The 18054-nt window shown below is 58.9% G+C and overlaps 1 protein-coding gene across 11 annotated transcripts in view; it reads right to left on the bottom strand.

Annotated features, from left to right (window-relative positions):
• LOC130839296 (junctophilin-3) overlaps positions 1-18054 on the bottom strand; it is a 169565-nt gene that overhangs the window by 61089 nt on the left and 90422 nt on the right. Inside the window, exon 1 of one of the 11 annotated variants that reach the window (XM_057713435.1) lies at positions 10875-11001. The exons of the other annotated variants lie outside the window; for them this stretch is intronic. The gene's annotated coding sequence lies outside the window, so the exon portion shown is untranslated. Of the gene's footprint in view, positions 1-10874; positions 11002-18054 lie in introns of those variants that run through there. 11 annotated transcript variants of the gene reach the window in all.

An 18054-nucleotide genomic window follows, 5' to 3' on the forward strand; every position in this document is an offset into this window, starting at 1 on the left:
TCCGGCTGCACCAGGTCCCACCGGCCTGGGGGTCCTCACTCAGGGTGGCCGGACGATCCAGCCTGCAGAAGGGTCTCTGCACACCCAGCACCCAGGTGCTGGCCTCGGGGACTGGGGAGAAGCCTGGGTCTCGCTCGGGGAGGCCGGCTGCTGCCTCCGACCCCCCGGTGTCAAGCGCAGTCTGCTCTCTGGGGTGAGTGGTTTTGAGGTGCAGGCTGTGGAGACCTGTGCACCCCTCCCTCCAGCTTCCAAGTTTCAGCCCCACATCCTGTCGGACCTCAGTGTGCAGGGACCACCCTTGTTCACCCCTCCTGGCCCTCCCTCTGGGCCTGAACAGGGGAGACAGGAATAGAACGCAGGGCTCCCAATCCTGCCATCCGGGCAGCACGCGTCCCAGACCCACGCTCCCCTCTCTGCTCCCCCAGCCGGTGCCAAGTCTCGGTGGCCTGAGGCCTACAGGGCTGGCCTCTTAGAATTCAGGGGTTCCTGGAAAGAACTGTGAGGTGGGGTTAGTGGGGGGTGGGGGGCAGGGGTGGGAGAAGGAAACGAGGGAGCCCTTTCGTGGGAGAGGGTCCTTTACCACAGTGGCTGAAGTCAGGCAGATCTGAGCTTGGATCCTGCACAGATGACCTGACCCAAGCCTCTACCTTCCCATCTGCAAAACAGCGGTAAAAACGACTTCCCTCAGAGCCACAGAAGAGGAGCACAACGAAGGGGCCAGGAGCTGGGGTCAGACCGACACTCAACTGGCTCCAGAGGTGGCCCGCGTCACCCGACTTGGCCCTGCCTCCGTCTTCCCTTCTGTGACGAGGACAGTGATGACGGGGACAGTGACGATGTCCACCCCATGGGCTGCTGCTGGGGACTAAGTGGAGTCACACTTGCCAAGCCCCTCAGGGTGGGCACATGGCAGGCGCTGCATTAAGTACTTCACATCAGAGGCCGTGATGGTCTAGCACGTGACCAGGCAGAGGACCTGTGGGCCGTGATGGACGGGGGTGGCTGCAGCGGGTGGGGGGGCTGCGGCGGGAGGGGGAGGGGTGCGTGGCTGCTCTCCACCCAGGCTGCTCTGCGCCGTGGCTCTCCAACAGCATCAGCATCACCTGGGACCCTGATGAGATGGAGATGCTCAGGCTCCCCGGGCCCACCAAAGCAGAAACTCGGGGGGTGGGCGGACCACCAGGGCTGCAACACTCTCCAGGTGACAGATGCCACTCAAGATCAAGAACCCAGACTGTCCTGTTAGAACCCCCTGAAGGGGACTTCCTAGGCAGCGCAGGGGTAAAGAATCCGCCTGCCAAGGCAGGAGACATGGGTTCGAGCCCTGCTCTGGGAAGATTCCCCATGCCACGGAGCAACGAAGCCCGTGCGCCACAACTACTGAGCCTGTGCTCTAGAGCCCGTGAGCCACAACTACTGAGCCCATGTGCCGCAACTACTGAAGCCCACGTACCTAGGGCCCGTGCTCCACAAGAGAAGCCACTGCAATGAGGAGCCTGCGCACCACTATGAAGAGCAGCCCCCGCTCGCAGCAACTAGAGAAAGCCCGTGTGCAGCAACGAGGACCCAACGCAGCCAATCAATAAATAAAATATATAAATAAATAAATTAAAAAGAAAACAAAAAACCCACCTGCAGGACCGTGAAAACTGGTGACTCACGCCCAGTCGGCCCAAAGACACGGATCCAGCGGGTCGGGGTGGGGCCCGAGCAGCAGGGGGTTTAAGAGCTCGCAGGTGGTTCTTATTTCAGGACCAACAATCGTTTTCTTTTCTACGCTGTTTTTTTGAGGACCCACGCTCTTGCTGCTGAAAAGAGGCCCGAGGGCCAAGCTCCCAGCTCCGCCCCGGGCAGCGGCCCGGTCCCACAGCCCGCAGGGAGCCCCCACCCGCTCTCCTCAGGGGCAGGCACGCCACACGCACCGAACACGCCCGGACCACAGCCCAGGCCCGGCGCCCAGGTTAAGGCGGAGGATTGGGCTCAGGTGGGTCCCCCAAGCCTCCGAGACGTGACACGAGCTCTGAGGGGCTGTCGCAGGAGACGCGCGCAGCCACTACCCAACGCAGGGGCTCCGCCGCCAGGCCGGCCTGGGCCCAGCCAGCCCCCCACAGGCCTCAGCTCCCGCAGCGCGGGGCCCCGGGGAGAGCGGAGGGCCAAGGCCTGTGGGGGCTCCCGGGCCGGGGGCACAGGCGGAGCGGGCGAGAGGCGTGGGCAGGCCGGCCACCGGGCCCTGGGTTCGAGTCCTGCTCCAGCACGAAGCCGCGAGGCCCGGCGAGTGACTCACCCGCAGCCTCCACGTTTGTGAATGGGGCTGAAACGGCCCGTGAGGCGCTGCAGCTCCCAGCGCACGGGCGCCGGCGCCGGAGCAGCCCCGGCCCGGAGCGAGCGCCGGGCGCCCGGGAGCCCCTCCGGCCGCGGAGGCCGCGCGGCTGCCGGAAGCACGCCCCGCGACCCGTCCCCCTGGAGGCCCTCCCAGGGGCGGGCATACGCCTGGAGGCCCCCCGCCCCGGCAGGGCACGCTCGCCGAGACGAAGGCGGGCCTGGCTGGGGCCGGCGGTCCCGCCGCGGCTCGTCTTCCCCTCCCGCGGAGAGCGCGCCGCCCCCGGGCTCCCCCGGCCCCTGCGGCGCGGGGACACCCCCACCCTAAACGGCGGTTTCCTCCGCTCACCCACGCCTACCAGGCCCCTTCCGAGTGCCAGGGGCTGAGAGCGCGGAGGACAAAGAACCTCCCGGACCCGGATCTAGGGGCGCAGAGAGGCGCCACGGGAACCCCACCACGAAGGAAACCAGAGCGGGGCCCGGGGGCGGGGCCGGGAGGGGGCGGGGCCTCCCGCAGGCGGCGGCACGGACCGCGCGCTCGGGGAAACTAGGATTTTCTCCAGACACAGACCTCACCACGTCCGGGTTGTGGGGGGAGGGGGGACGGTGCGGGGCCTTGTGAGGACGTCTCGGCTTCCAGGAGGCTCTTTTTAAAAAGAAACGGAACGGAAACGTAAAATGGTGCAGACACCCTGGGAAACAGTCTGGCCGTGCCTCAGTTACACCTAGAGGTCCCGCCTGACCCAGGAATTCCACTCCTCCGTTTACACCCCAACATGAAAAGGATGAAATGAATAAAACACACGTCCACACACAAACCTGCGCACGCACGTTCACAGCAGCCGAAAGGGGAACGCAACCCCAAGGTCCACGGTCGGGTGACGGATCAGCTGAGTGTGGTCCGCCCACGTGCTGGAACGTTCCTCAGTCTGAATACTCACGTGGCACGTGGTCAAGCCCCAACACGGATGAACCTCGAAAATGTTACAAGGAGTGAAAGAAGCCAGACAGCGTAGGATTCCATCCACGTGAAACGTCCATGATGGACAGACCCGCAGAGACAGGAACCAGACCTGTGGCTGCCAGGGGCCGGGGGACCGGGGACGACAGCTGTGTGATGAAAACGTCCTGAAGCTGATGCTGCACCGCCCTGCAGCTCCACTAGAAATCATGGCATCCTACGCTGTAAGTGGGTGCCTTGTGTGCTGTGTGAGCTGTGCCTCACACTAGTGAACACAGAGCCTCAGTTGAGCAGAGAGGGCCCCCCGGGGGGCGGGGTGGGGGCGTGGGGCAGCCCGGCCCTTCCACTGCCCTGGGGAGGGGTCTGGGGGTCTCCGCCCCCTCCTTGCAGGCATCGCAGCTACCCTGACTACCCCAGTGGGGACACCTCCACTTGCTGAGAAGGCCAGAAACAAGCCCCCTGACGACCGGGCTCCGTGGGGGCCCCTGCAGATGAGGCTCCCAGAAAGCCTGCTCTGCAGCCTGGGGGGACCCCACAGTCGGGGAGTGTTTCCAAGCTGTGCCCCGAACCCCCAGAGAACACCCCCAAACCTGCCCAGAGGCCCCAGCGGCCCATGGGGTGGAGATGTCTCAGGTCGGGACTCCCCCCGGGACACAGAGGTGGAGACTGATTTCAGGCATGACATTTGCTCCCTGGGGGTGGGGCCAGCGCAGGGACCCCAAGCCGAGGTCTGTGGACTCCCAGAGGGAGGATGGAACTGGGGATCGTGGGGGAAGAAGTTACATCCTTATTTTCACCAGCCTCCCCCTGAGACCTAGGCAGGCAGCAAACCACGGTGGTGTTCGCCAAACCCGTGACTCTGTCACCCATGGAAACGGCACGTCCAGTGAGGGTGGCTGCAAATGCCCTGGGACAGCGTTACACTCAGGCCTGCCGGCTGGAGAGCCAAAAATGAAGCTCGCACCCACCCGCCGGACGCCAGGAGGGCCAGCCAGGGGTGGACCGGGCCCAGGACATGCCGTGCCTCCGCCCCGAGCCCGCCCCGTGGCCCCCATGGACGCTGCTCTGAGCTGTGCCGGGTCTGGGGGGGGATGGCCGGCCCCGCACCCCGGTGGCCCTGGTGAGGAGCGACACTGGGAGCTCCACAGGCATCTCTGGGGAGAGCGGCTCTGAGGAGGGACCCTGAGGGCAGAGGAGGGGCCGACACGGTGTCCACTCGCCAGCAGACTCCTCCGCCTCCAAGCCCCTGGATGACTCTACGTTCAGGGGGTCTGGCAGGGAGCCCCCTCCCACAGCCAGCCTCTGTCAAGCCTCCTCTGACCTCCAGCCCCTGGGGGACCTGGGACCCCAGGACCCTTTTTATTTCCCTGAAGCCTTGACACCCCTGGAAAGTGGAGCCCAGGGAACGTCTGGGGAGTGGGCAGGTCTTGGGCTAAACCATCTCCCCCAGCCCCGCCCTGATTCCTGGTCAGCCCTGGGACCATAGCTGCACTGGGCACCTCCAGATGGGGTCTGATAGAGGGTTGGGGACCCTGACTCTCTCTGGGCACTGCCGGCCCCTTCAGGTCCCAGCACGCAGTTCCTTAGGGACCCTGGCCAGACCCCACTCCTGTCGCTCCCGCCCAGGGCCCACGCTCCTTCCAGGCTCTGTACAGGTATGGTCACACAAGCAAGGGGGCCCATGCCCCTGGCAGACAGGCCCCTGAGGTTGGGTTTTCCGGAAACTTCCCTCATCCATCACCCAGGGTCATTGAGGCACAGGAGCTGGAACAGTGGCCCTGAGGGCAGAAGGCGGCTGAGAGGCGGGTTCGATGGTGTGAAGACCTGAGGAGCTCCCCCCTCCCCCAGAGGGCCCCCAAACACCTGGGCACTGGCCTGGCTGCCAGCCGGCTGGGCTGTGCTGTCCTCCTGTTGGGCATAAATCGGACCTCAGACAGGGTCCGGACCACCACAGGGTAACAGAGGTCACCCGGCCACCCACATAGGACCAAACCTCCCCTCAAGGATGCCAAACAGCCTTTACCATTTCAGCTCCAACCCCCACCCCACAGATGAGTCCCACCCCCATCCGAGGCCTGGCCCCCTTTCCAACAGCACCCAACCCAGGGTGAGCCCCCTTTCTCAGACCCTCCCCACCCCACCCCCAAAGCCCACTCCCACAGCAGGCTCTTTCTGACACCCTCTCACTCCACGACTCACCATGAGGCGGGTCCACCACTGATATATCGAGGGCTGAACCCAATTGTCCACCCCAGCGCTCCTGGGGCCTGGCCTCTACACCCCCAAGGGAGTTCTGGGTGGTTCCACAGGAGTTCCTCCCTGCTGGCCTCCGTGGAGTTGGAGGTGGAGATGGAGGGGAGGCCTGGAGGCAGAGATCTGCCCGCCTTCCAAAGAGCAGGGGTGCTGAGGGACCTCAGAAGCCCCCGGGGCTGACCCTGTGGCCTGACCCCGGCTCAGAATCAGCCCCACCAGCCTCCTTCAGCCTGCTGGGCGGGAGTCCCGGGCCTGGGCCCCTCCTGCAGGATGGCACAGGGGTGTCTCCAAGCAGAGGGAGGGTGTCCCCAGGCTGGGGGTTCTGCTCCCTGGGTGGGTGAGGCAGACCTGCTTTTTCATCTCAGGACTTTGGGCCAAACAGAGAGCAGCGCAAGTGGGATGAAGCCCTGGGCCGCTGGGCGGACAGGCAGCACCAGTGTCACCATCTCGAGGCCCCCACGGCCCAGGGGCCCAGGGCTCCTTAGCACCCCTCGCTGTCCTGAGCGGGTGGGCAGGGCCGGACACGGAGGCAGGGGTGCCAGCCTGGGGCACAGGAACAGCCTGGCCGGCCCTGCTCTGGTGGAGGTTCAGGCTGCTGGGACTTTACAGGAAGGTGCGTGTGAGGCGCGGGGCGCGGGGCTTACCAACAAGAGGCGGAGTGAGCAACAACACACGTGTGCCCCTGACAGCAGGCGAGGTTCACCCCCCACCCCCGCCGTTACCCACCTGCAACTCAGCCCCAACTCTGTCTCTTCCTCCCCAGCCCTGCCCCTCCCCCTCCCCAGCCCTGCCCCTCCCCCTCCCCCGTCTGTCTCTGCCCCTCCATCTCTTTCTCTCTCTCTCCGTCTCCATGATCCTGCCCTTCCTTTCCTCCTTCTGCTCGGCCTCGAGCTAGCAGGACCCTCTGAGCATGTGGATTCGCGGTCACTGTCACTACAGCAGCCTCCAACCCTGAGAAAACCCCGACTTCTGCTGTATTTCTGCCGCATTCTCTCGGGGACCCACGATTAATTTCCTCCACGTTGGGCCCTGCACCGTGGACACGGCCACTCAGCCCCCACGCAGGGAGCGCTGGTCCCCACTCTGTCTGGGCAGCGTGGGACGCTGGGGCCCAGACAGACTCTGGCCAGGCTTTGGGCTGAGACCTTGGTCCCTGGTGGGTCACCTCCTGGCTCTTGTTTCTCCCGACAATTGGGTTAGTTCTGTGCAGACCCAGAGGGTCAGGCTTAAAAATGCTCCTCCTAGTCCACGTCCGACACCTGCCTCACTCCTGCCATCCTCAGCTCTCTGTGGGAAGTCATCCTCTAGAAGGCTTTCCCAGAAGCCCCAAACACCCACCGATCGGCCCCTGTGAGCCCCGGCCCAGCTCCCTCCACCCCATCAGAGTTAAATGTAAAGGATGCGCTGACGGGGGTCCCCACCCTGTGCAAATGCACACACCACCCTGGGGCCGGCTCATGGCCCAGCACACAGTCAGTGCTCAATAAATACCTGTGTGGGTCCCAGCTGCCCTGTTCTCTCCCTGCTGGTAAAACACACCCTAAATGCAGCCCATCAAAGCCACCTCGTCGAGAACTGGACAGGACTACCCGGACACTCAGACGGTGGGCTGAGGTCCCTGAGCGCCTGCTGTGTGCCTGCCACTGTGCTAGGTACTCTAGGGGCAAGAGAAAGGCACCCACGATTTATTTCAAGGAATCCACCACCCAGTGGGGAGGGGACAGCATGCCAGTGGGCACCCTGGGGGTGGCTAGGAGTCAGGCACTACGGTTTACGTCTCTGTGGTCTCTACAATACATAAAAAAGCTTTAGAACTCAACAATAAAAAGACAAATAACCCAACCTAAAAGTGGGCAAGGGTCTGAACAAACATTTCCCCAAAGTCACACAGATGGCCAATAAGTGCACGAAAAGATGCTCAACATCATTAGTTATTAGGGAAATTCAAATCAAAACCGCAGTGAGATGCCACTTCACACCCACCAGGATGGCTGTCATCTAAAAGACAGATAATGGCAGGCGTTGGCGAGGGTGTGGAGACACTGGAGCCCTCAAACCCCATTGACGGGAATGTAAACTGGTGCAGCTGCTCTGGAAGAGTCCGGCAGCGCCTCAAAAGGTGAAACAGTCACCATATGACCCAGCAACTCGACTCGTGCGTGTTTACCTAAGAGAATGGAAAACATATTTCCACACAAAACTGTGCCCACAAATGTTCACAGCAGCACTAGTCACAAGAGCCAAAAGGTGGAACCAACCCAAGTGTCCCCCGACGGATGGCTGCATAAACACCTGCGGTCTATCCATACCGTGGGATGCTATTCAGTCTTAAAAAGGCACGACGTCCTGATACGTGGGACGTGGAGGAATCTTGAAGACATTGTATGAAGGAAGCCGGACACAGAAGACCACATCGGGTAGGATTCCATCTGTATGAAATGGCCAGAGCACGCAAATCCAGACACAGAGAGCAAATCAGGGCATGTCAAGGGCTGGGGGGGAGGGGCAGCGGGGGGCTGCTTGCTGCATCGGGGTTTCTCTCGTGGGTGATAAGTTCTAAAATTGGGTTGTGGTGACAGTTGCACAACCTTGTGAACATTCTAACAATCACTGAACTGTACACTTTAAAAAGGCAAACTTTATGTAAATTCTATCTCAACAAAGCATACGCAACCACCTCTAGGGTAAACTAAGGACGAGTGGGGAGCACGTGCCGCGCAGGACGGGCCCATCTCCCACCACGGGTGTCTCTATGTGGTTTACGACCACAACAGTAACGGCAGCCTATGTACGGAGCATGTGTGTGTACTAGGCGCAAGCTCATACACAGCCTGCAGGAGGCCCCACGCGGGCTCGTCACCGAGGACCCGGGGTCTGAGCTCAGCCCTATGCTGTGGATCCCGCGGCTTCCAGCATCCAAATCTCCTACATGACTTGGGCAAGTGTATCCCCTGGCCTTGGTCTCCCCGTCTGTAAAATGGGCCCAGTAACCATGTGGGCCTGGCCTCATGGGGTGGGGGGCAAGCAGATGGCCTAATGGACGAAAATGGTGGCCACGTGGCAGGGACAAGCGAGGGCTGAGTCCCGGCCCCATCTCTGCTCCCGCTGTCCCACCACCCTCCTCCCTCCCTGCCCTCCTCCTCCTCCGCCCAGTTCTGAGTCCTGGGGCCCCTCCAGGGACGACCTCTCCCCTGGCCCACCCCCCAGAGGATGATGCCCCACTGAGGTCCAGACTCACAACCCCCACGGCACCCTCACCATCCTCACCTGCCCCCCCCCCCAGGGGCCCCCTCTGTCCCCGGTTCCTGGGCACTGATGGTCCCGGACTCCGCCCGCCTGCTCTCCCCACCTCCGGACTCTCAGGGTTCTGGTTCTCCCCAGTCCACTATCCCCACCCAGGCCCAGACCATCACCCGCTTCCCCCTGGACAGCTGCACCCCCTCCCAGAGGCCCCCAGCTTCCACTCTGGCCCCCCTTTCTTTCCCCGCCCAGCAGCCAGAGTGGTTATCCAAACACAACCACACAACGGCCATGCGGCCCAGCAAGCGCACTCCTGGGCATTTATCCCAGAGAAACGAAGACTCAGGTTCACACAGACAGAGCCTCCACGTGAGTCTGCAGCAGCTGTGCGCACAGTAGCCACACGCGGGAGCTACCCCAGACGCCCCGGATGGTGACAGGGTGCCACTCCATCCCCTCTGTGGACCGCAGGCAGCAGCAAAAGGGACCAACTGTTGACGGGAAGAGTGGCCTGCACGGTCTCCAGACAATCACAGCGAACAACAAAGGCTGCCCCCAAAGGCTACATCTGGAGAACGTTCTCGAAATGAGAAATGACAGAAATGGAGAGCAGACCAGTGCTGCCGGGGGCTGCGGAGACACAGGGGTGAGGGAGTGTGGGTGTGGTCATAAAAGGAGGACCAAGGGTCCCTGTGGAGATGGGATATTCTGTACTGGACCGTATCGATGTTGGCATCTGGGCTGAAAATGTGTATTAGGGTTTTCCCATTGCGGGGGACGCGGTGGAGGGTTCAGGGGATGTGCCTGTATTATTCTCACAACCGCATGGGAATCTACAATTACCTGGAAACAAACTGTTTAATTACAAAAGTACAAACACCAGATTGCACTGCTGCCCTGATTAAACTGTTCAGAGGGGACTTCCCTGGCGGTCCAGTGGTTAAGACTCCATGCTTCCACTGCGGGGGACGTGAGTTTGATCCCTGGTGGGGAAACTAAGATCCCACACGCCATGCCGCGCCGCCAAAACATTAAAAAAAAAAAAAAATCATTCAGAGCCCTTCCCTGGCCTCAGGACAAAACGCAACGTCCTCCCCATGGCCTGAAAGCTGTGCTCAGACCCCTCACCCTCTGCCCTCACTCGGCTGCAGCCCATGCCTCTGCCTCCGGGCCTCTGCACGTGCTGTTCTCCTGCCTGCCTGTTCCACAACCCCCACACGACTGCCCCTCGCATCCTCAGCTCTGCTGGGGTGTCCCTCACTCGTCATCCAGCCACAGTCCCTGAGCTCCCCCTGCTGCGGTGCCGTGGCCGGACCAGGGGCCACCTGCCATCCTGGAGCTTCCAGTAGATGGGGAGGAGACAATCCAGGAGCCGGTGCACAGGCGTGTGTGCACACACAGGGCCCAGAGGCACAGAAGGGCCACCGGTAAAGCCACAGACCACCCCGCACCATCCTCACCACAACGCATTTCCACTATTGCAGCCACATCTCCAAACTCACCAGTCAGCAACTCAATGGCCAGGAGCACGGCCTTGAAAAGGCTGTGCACGCAAGTTGGCTGCATGGGCCCCAGGTGGGCAGTGGGGCCCCAGCTCAGGGCCCCTCGGCTTTGCTCCTACAACCAGCCTCCGACAAAGCCTGCACAGGTTTGTGACACCAGCCTACCAGGTAGGAGTCCACCTGGTGCTACTGGGAGGGGTCCCCTGGCCTCCCTTGGTTCCTGAAACCCTCCCCATTGAAAACCCTTCCCAGCCTCCCCACAACGCGACTGCCACCCACCCTACCTGGAAGTGCCTCCACAGCCGACTGGGGGGGTGGGAGGCAGGTGCTGCTCGAGGTGTGGTCCTCAGGACCACCTGCATCAGAGGACCCGACTACAGGCCCCTGGGCTCTCCCCTGGGAGCCTGTCCAGGCGGCCCAGGTCAGGTGATCAGCCCAGTGACCACAGGGTCAGCCCTGTTTCAGCATTTCCCATCACCTCTGCCTCCCTGAGCCTCAGCTTCCCATCTGTAAAATGAGGGAGTCAAGCTTATCTTATCTCACAGGGAAACCACACGAAAGAGGGCCAGGCGGCTCCCAGCTCAAGGCCAGATACTCACCGGGCCTGGGAGTGACAGCAGCTGAGGCCGAGTCCACGGTGAGCTGCAGGGAGCAGGACGGGAGGAAGATCAGAGCACCAGATGCTGGCTGCAAGGGTGGACTGGGGGTCCTCTGGGAGAAGCGGCGGGGCTCTGGGTCCCTGGAGAGGGGAGCATCCTCACAGCGGAGGAGGGACAGGGAGAGGCCCACTGCCCGCTCCTGACCTTCGCCTTGGACTCAGTCCTGTAGGAGTCTACAGGCCCTCCTCCCACTCCCACTGGCTGTAGGATCTCGGCACGTGTGCATACCCATGGAGGATGGAAGGGTTCTTATCCAGGGTCCATGGAGAAGTCGCCAGGAGTCTTTGACCCCCAGAGGGGCCCACAAAACATCGCATGAGTGCAGGGCCTTGCCTGACACCTGGGAGAGGACCACCGCTTCCAAACGCTCTCAGAGGGGTCTGGGAGCCCCCACGAGCTTAAGAATGACTGCACAAAGGCCCACCAAAGGCCCAGGTTCAGAAGACTGTCATCCTTCCCTGCCTCTGCCTCACTGTGGGACCGTGGGCTCCTCTGGGCCTCAGCTTCCTCAACTGTAAAGTATGGGCCTGGGGGGGGGGCGGCACTGAAATGACTGCTCCATCGGGAAATGCCATGGCTCGGTGCCACAGGCCAGCCCAGGGCCACCGCCCGCAGGCCAACCAAGGCCCACCGCCCGCCGGCCTAGCAATCTCATCGAGCCACAGACCCCTGCACGCCTGACTTTCTCACCCCTTAAATGGCAATACATACTTTACCCACAAGCACTGATCTAAGGACTAAAAGAAATAGCATCTACGGTTACGTGCACAGCCCAGGGCTCAGAACCAAGTGGATGATAAAAACAGTGAGCATTCTTCTTCCAAAGGACCCCCCGGCTTTAGGAGTCTAGTTAGCAGGCACACGCCTTGGAGCGCGTTCAGGCCGAAGCCTGTAAGACACTGCAGTGGGGGCTGAAGAGTGTCCCCCAAAAGATACGTCCACGTCCGAGACTCTGGTGCTTGGGAATGCGCCCTCACTTAGAAAAACGGTTTCTGTAGATGCAATGAACACAGTTCTTGAGATGAGATCACCCTGGATTCTGGCTGGACCCTAAATCAAACGAGAGGCATCCTTACAAGAAACGAGGGGAAGACACAGACACAGAGGAGGAGGCCCCTGGTGACAAGGCAGAAAAGTAACAGCACCTGTATGTGGTGCTTGGGAACGCTAGACTCTATGTCATTTTCATGAGCCACTTGACCCAGAGTTTAAAATCTCTGTCCAGAACAGCAACTCTCAGCCCAGCCTACTTTTATCACATACCCAAGCTGGGTGCCACCGTCCGAGATCCTGGCTGGAGCAGCGCTGGGTGGAACCCACGGTCCCTCCCTGAAACCATCCCAGTGACTCTGACGTGCGGCTGAGGCTGCTCCGGACGAGAGGCCGTCAACCCGAGCCACACATTAGAATCACCTGGACAGTTTGAAAAAGACTGAACACCCAGACCACCTCGTCAGCATCTCTAGGTGGAGCCCAGGCACCAGCATCTTCCAAAGCGCCCAGATGACTCCACATGCAGGCAAGATCGGGACAAGTGTGCTAACACGGAGCTGCCTGCATCTGGCAAGCGTGCAGATTCTGACCCTGCAGGTCCGTGGGGCCCGAGACTCTGCATTTCTAACGGTCTCCTGGGACATCATCCTCGGTGGTTGTGCTGTGCGGCCGGGGCTGAGAGGCAGCAGCCCGGAGCCGCGGCTCTAAAGGGGGGGGTCCCCAGACCAGCAGCATCAGCGCCAACTGACACTGTAAGAAATGTGAATTCTTGGGTGATGTCTCAGACCCAGAAATTCAGCAGGGGGGCCAGCAACTCTGTTTTAACACGCCTCCCAGGCGACTCTCACACACGCTCAGGTGTGGGATGTATGGGTCTGGAGTAACAGACAGTTTCTCCAGCACCAGCAGCGGAGACTGACCCTTGATGCATTCGGAAGTCTCCAAAAGCACCAGGGAGCCCTCCCTGGGTCCCAATAACACCTCTGATATTCCTGGGAAGATGGGAGATGGCACATATGAAAAAAACTGCTATGACTCCAACATAGAGATGAGAAACCCAAAGCCAAGGCCAAGTCCCCTTCAAAGTCAGAAGCTTCAGTCCTGGGGTAACAGCTACGCTGCCCACCGTCATTCAGACTCAGCTCAGATGCCCCTCCGGGGACGCCTCTGCTGCCTACTCAAGGATAGACACGCCTCTCCCTCCCCTTCTCAGAACACTCCCCTGTGGTATTTCCATTTGGGAGAGCCAAAGTCTGGCACGAGAAACCCCTAGTTATTTTACGTATTATAGTTTTGCACCCAGGCTACATATTCTTCTTGGTAAAAGTCATGTCATCCTGCTTCTTGAATTTTATTTTTTATTTGCTTATTTTTTCCAGCAGCCTACATTACTGCAACCTGTCTACTGTATACAGAGTGCTACATGCTGTATGCTTGTGTCCCCCAAAGAACCATATGCTGAAATCCTAAACCCCACTGGGATGGAGTTAGGAGGTACAGGCTTTGGGAGGTGATTTGCTCATGCAGGTGAAGCCTTCATGGCGGGGTTCGTGCCTTTATGAAAGAGGTTCCACAGACTCCTTTGTCCCTCCCCTCAAGGTGAGGACACAGAGAAGGTCAGTATGCAACCCAGAAGGTCCTCACCAAACACCAAATCTGCCAGCGCCTAGATCTGGGACTTCTCAGCCTCCAGAACTGTGAGAAATGACTGTTGTTGTCTATAAACATCCCCCCGCCCCACCCCGGCCCTGCCCCGTCTATGGTATTCTGTTACAGCAGTCCGAATGGACTAAGACACAGAGCAAATATTGCCAGGTGGATTCACTGAAAGTGGAGCTGAGCTTTTCCGTCTCTATGCCTCGAACATAGTAGCAACTAGTAAGTGCTTCTCAATGACTGAATGAATCAAGCCAAGGAAAACGAACCATTAGAAAGTGGGCAGGGACTTCCCTGGTGGCACAGTGGTTAAGAATCTGCCTGCCAATGCCAGGGACACAGGTTCAATCCCTGGTCCAGGGAGATCCCACATACCACGGAGCAGCTAAGCCTGTGCACCACAACTCTTGAGCCTGTGCTCTAGAGCCTGCGAGGCACAACTACTGAGCCCGTGTGTGCAACTACTGAAGCCCACATGCCTAGAACCTGTGCTCCGCAACAAGAGGAGCCACTGCAATGAGGAGCCCCCACTCGCCGCAACTAGAGAAAGACTGAACGTAGCAATGAAGACTCAACATAGCCAATAAATAAATAAATAAATAAATAAATCGTTTTTTAAAAAAAGAAAGAAAATAAAAGAAAGTGGGCAGATGAAAGGGTACTTATTTTTCTGCTTGTGTTTCCTAGCACTTTACAACGAACATTGCTCATTAGACAGTGCTCCAAAAATGCCTCCTGGCCATGACTGCCTGGCGGCATTAGCACATTTTCTCCATTATTCACTGTGTCCAACACCATCCATCTTACTCACGTAAAATGCTGGCAGTATCTATGAGCAGCGGCAGAGCGACAGAGCTGATAACAAAACAAAACTGACCAGGGAATTACACAGCGATGCTTTGAAGAGTTTTAAAATTTCCCTTTAACTGTCTACATCCAGTTCTGAGCTCCTGCAATGAGATGGACATGTGAAATGATGACCGTGGGTGAAATTACCAAATACTACTGCATTTGCACAGTTGGTACCTTCCACAAGTATTTATCGAGCGACCACTGTATGCCGGCACTGTTTTAGCGCCTGGAGACACAGTGGTGACCAGCACAGACACACAGTCCTTTCTGCGTGACTCTTATGCTCCACACCAGCGCCGTCCGAGAGGGCTTCCTGTGATGACAGAAATGCTCCATCTCTGCACTGCCCAATGTTCTGGCCACACGTCACAGGTGGCACTTGAGCGCTTGGAATGTGGCTAACATGACAGAAGCACTGAGTCTCTAAATTTCACTTCACTGTAATTAATTTAAATTTAAATTCAAACAGCCTCACGCGGATTGGGCAGGGTTGACCTAGATGACCAATCCACTGATGCCGATTTAAAGAGAATGGAGGCAAAACAGTCTTTCATTGTCTGCTGCAGACAAAGTCATTCCTTTGCTGCCTTTGGTGTGCACTTACAGCCCCTGTACTCCCCACGGGAACTGAGCACACACAGCCCAAGGCATAAATAAACCTCAGGTTTCATTTCCATGAGTCCTACTAAGGGACCCCATCCCAAATCTGCCTCCCCTCGCTAGGACATGCTCTCTTGGTTCACCAGGAGACATCTAGAAGGCACTCCACTTTTTCAGAAAAGACTTAATAGGATTGGGGTGAAAAACTGGCAAACATCCACAGTCGTGGTGTTTCCTGGAGTATGAAACCCACCCGCTGACAGAGTGGGAGCAGGCAAACGTTTGGGGGCCGAGTGTGGAGGGGCCAGGGCCAGGTGGTCACTGGCCGGTAGACACGGTCTGGCTGAAAGAGATGTCCGGAGGGAATGAGAGCAGCGCGGGCTCCCCGCAGCCCAGGCAGCACGTTGGGGTGGGGGAGGGGGGGTGCGCTCTCCAAGGTGCTGAAGGGACGGCTCCTCTCTCCCGGACGGGAAGGACGGAAGAGCCGGCCCCTTGCTCCAGCCCACAGAGCCTGCTTGGCGAGGCCAGGGCCACTAGCAGAGGCCCTTCATCCACCACATGGCCTTTCACATGCCAGGAAACTGCACATTGGGGAGCGGCTGGTCCAAGAAGGGACGGACCACGGGGGGAAATTCACACAAACATCACCCTCTCTTCCAGGGCTCACAAATCTCATATCTCGCTGACATTTAAGGGTCAAAGGAGTGTTTTACGCAGAATCATCAGCTCGTGGTTGACAGCTAGCTGTCTTTAGCGCTGCGGAGGCCTGGCGGAAGGTGAGGAAGAAAAAGTCTCGAAGGAAAACGGAAGACGCCCCTGGTCCTGCCCTACTGCCACCATGACCGCTTTTTCCTGCGGGCTTCCTCTCTCCACGGGCATCCTCAACATGGGCCGGCGGCCCCCCTTCCTCGGGGCTGCTGCGCCAGCCATCCACGTCAGCGAGGGCTCCTCACTAGCCACTCGGGGGACGGCTATTTTCGGAGGGTGCTGATCTTTCCTTCCTCACCAGCCCAGTTAGGCTTCCTAACATAAAGCTCGTCAAATCGCCCCAGGGCTGTGCTGGGTGAGGGGAGGCTTCCGCAGCACTCCTCTCTCAGCTATTATTGGCAACAAAGAACTAGTTATTTGCTTTCCCCTCTCCTTTCACCTCATGGAGCCTTCGGCCTCCCCAAAGGGGCTGAAAGGCTCTCTGAGGAGATGCTTCTATCTCCAATTGCCGTTTGTTTCTGCAATGAGTTCCTATGGGCGTAATATCCATGTCTATGCACCTGCGTCCTCCTAAATCAACCATTTGGATTAAAAAAAAAAAGAGTTTACTTTTCACACATTCCTGGCCAAGCACCAAAAACATGTCATTGATTTTGTTTGGATGAGGGTTTTTCCCCCTTTAATGGGGCACTAACTGCCTAAATGTGTATTTAATGTGGAAACCAAGCCACAGCCCCATCTGTATCTGAGCCCTGCTTTGCGGCAGGCAACCCCTTCACAGGGAGAGCTGCTTCTCAGCAGCAGGAGTTGGTGGGAATCTGGAGTACCTGGCAAGGGAACAAAGCTGGACGGTGCACATGGCTGTGTTTTGGGGGACAGGGTGGAAACGGTCTCCGGGTGACAGGTGTACTGTGTGTGTGTGACAGGTGTACTGTGTGTGTGTGCGCGGGCACTGGGGGATCTGAATTTTGACTGTGGGTGTGTGTGATTTGTGTGGGCCGAGGGATCTGGGCCGGTGAACGGAATCTGCATGAGGGGGAGCGGCCGGGTGTGTGCGATGACTCATATCTTTCGGGCTGTGGGAGGGTTTTATTTGCGGGGGGGTAACTTTGGGTCCAAGGGATCCTGTGTGCACGGCACCCAGCAGGAAATATTCACCTGTGCAGCAAAGCAGGGGTCCAGCGAGCGGAGAAGAGGGCCTGGGTGTGGTGTCTGCCCATGTGCGTCTGCCGGCAACTCCTCTGCTGCACCCAGAGGAGAAGAATGGGTGTGGAGAAGAGCGAGGAACAGGAGGTAGTTCTGCACGAGGGAGTTTAGAGAGAGGTGTTCCACTCAAAAGCACGGGCTCTGGAAAGGCTGCCCTGAGCCTCCGCTTCCCCGTGTGGAAATGGGAGGATGGAGAAAACTGGGCCTGGAGAGGTGCAGCAGCTGACTGCTGTGTCTGTGCAGACACTCGCCACACGCCCGGCACACGGTAAGTGCTGAACACCGACATCTATTATCATGCTAACTATCACCACGACCATGTCTGGCTATTGGTTCTAACAACCATCGTTACAAGTGACACTCACTGCATGTGAATGGTAGTAATAAAACAGTGCTAACTAATAATGAATGCTCACTCTGTTCCTGCCATTGCTGTGTCCACCGCCTCAATTAATCTCCGCCTACTTTACAGCTGTTATTATCAGCCCTTTGTACAGCTTTAGAAACAGAAGCTCAGAGAAGTCGAGTAACGTGCCCAAGGTCACAGAGCAGAGCAAAGGCACACCTGGGATCCAAGCCCAATGGGTGTCAACTCCACAGCATGTGCTCCTGCCACCCTAGGCCCCCAGGCCTCACCGTCAATGTGGGGTCACCCGACAGACAGTGGAAGCCGCTCAGCTCCTTTGCGTGAGCAATGTCTGCCTTGCGCCTGGTGGAGGATGACCCTGGAGGCGGAGGAGTTGGCAGAAGTGTCCCAAGTTGAAATGGATTCCATACCAATTCCAGCTAAATGTAGAATACACCTGCCGTCGGTGCATTCTTCATGAAAACCGCCGGCTCCCCCGTCAGCACTGGGAGCTCGGCTGAAGTTCGGGAGCTGTGCTGATGCCTGTCCCCAGTCCCCATCCCTTGTGCAAATGAGAAGTAGGACTGGAGTCAGGACTCACTAGGGCTCCGCCCGCCGTCTCCGGAACATGACCCACCCCACCCACCAGCGGATTTGGGAGCAGGCGTGGAGACCCGCGGTTCTGTTCCAGAGGATTACGACACCCCACGTTGGCTCTGCTCACCCCCCACACTGCTTGAGGGCAAACATTCTCAACAG

The sequence above is a fragment of the Hippopotamus amphibius genome, chromosome 16 (assembly GCF_030028045.1).
Source record: "Hippopotamus amphibius kiboko isolate mHipAmp2 chromosome 16, mHipAmp2.hap2, whole genome shotgun sequence".
Taxonomy (NCBI): domain Eukaryota; kingdom Metazoa; phylum Chordata; class Mammalia; order Artiodactyla; family Hippopotamidae; genus Hippopotamus; species Hippopotamus amphibius.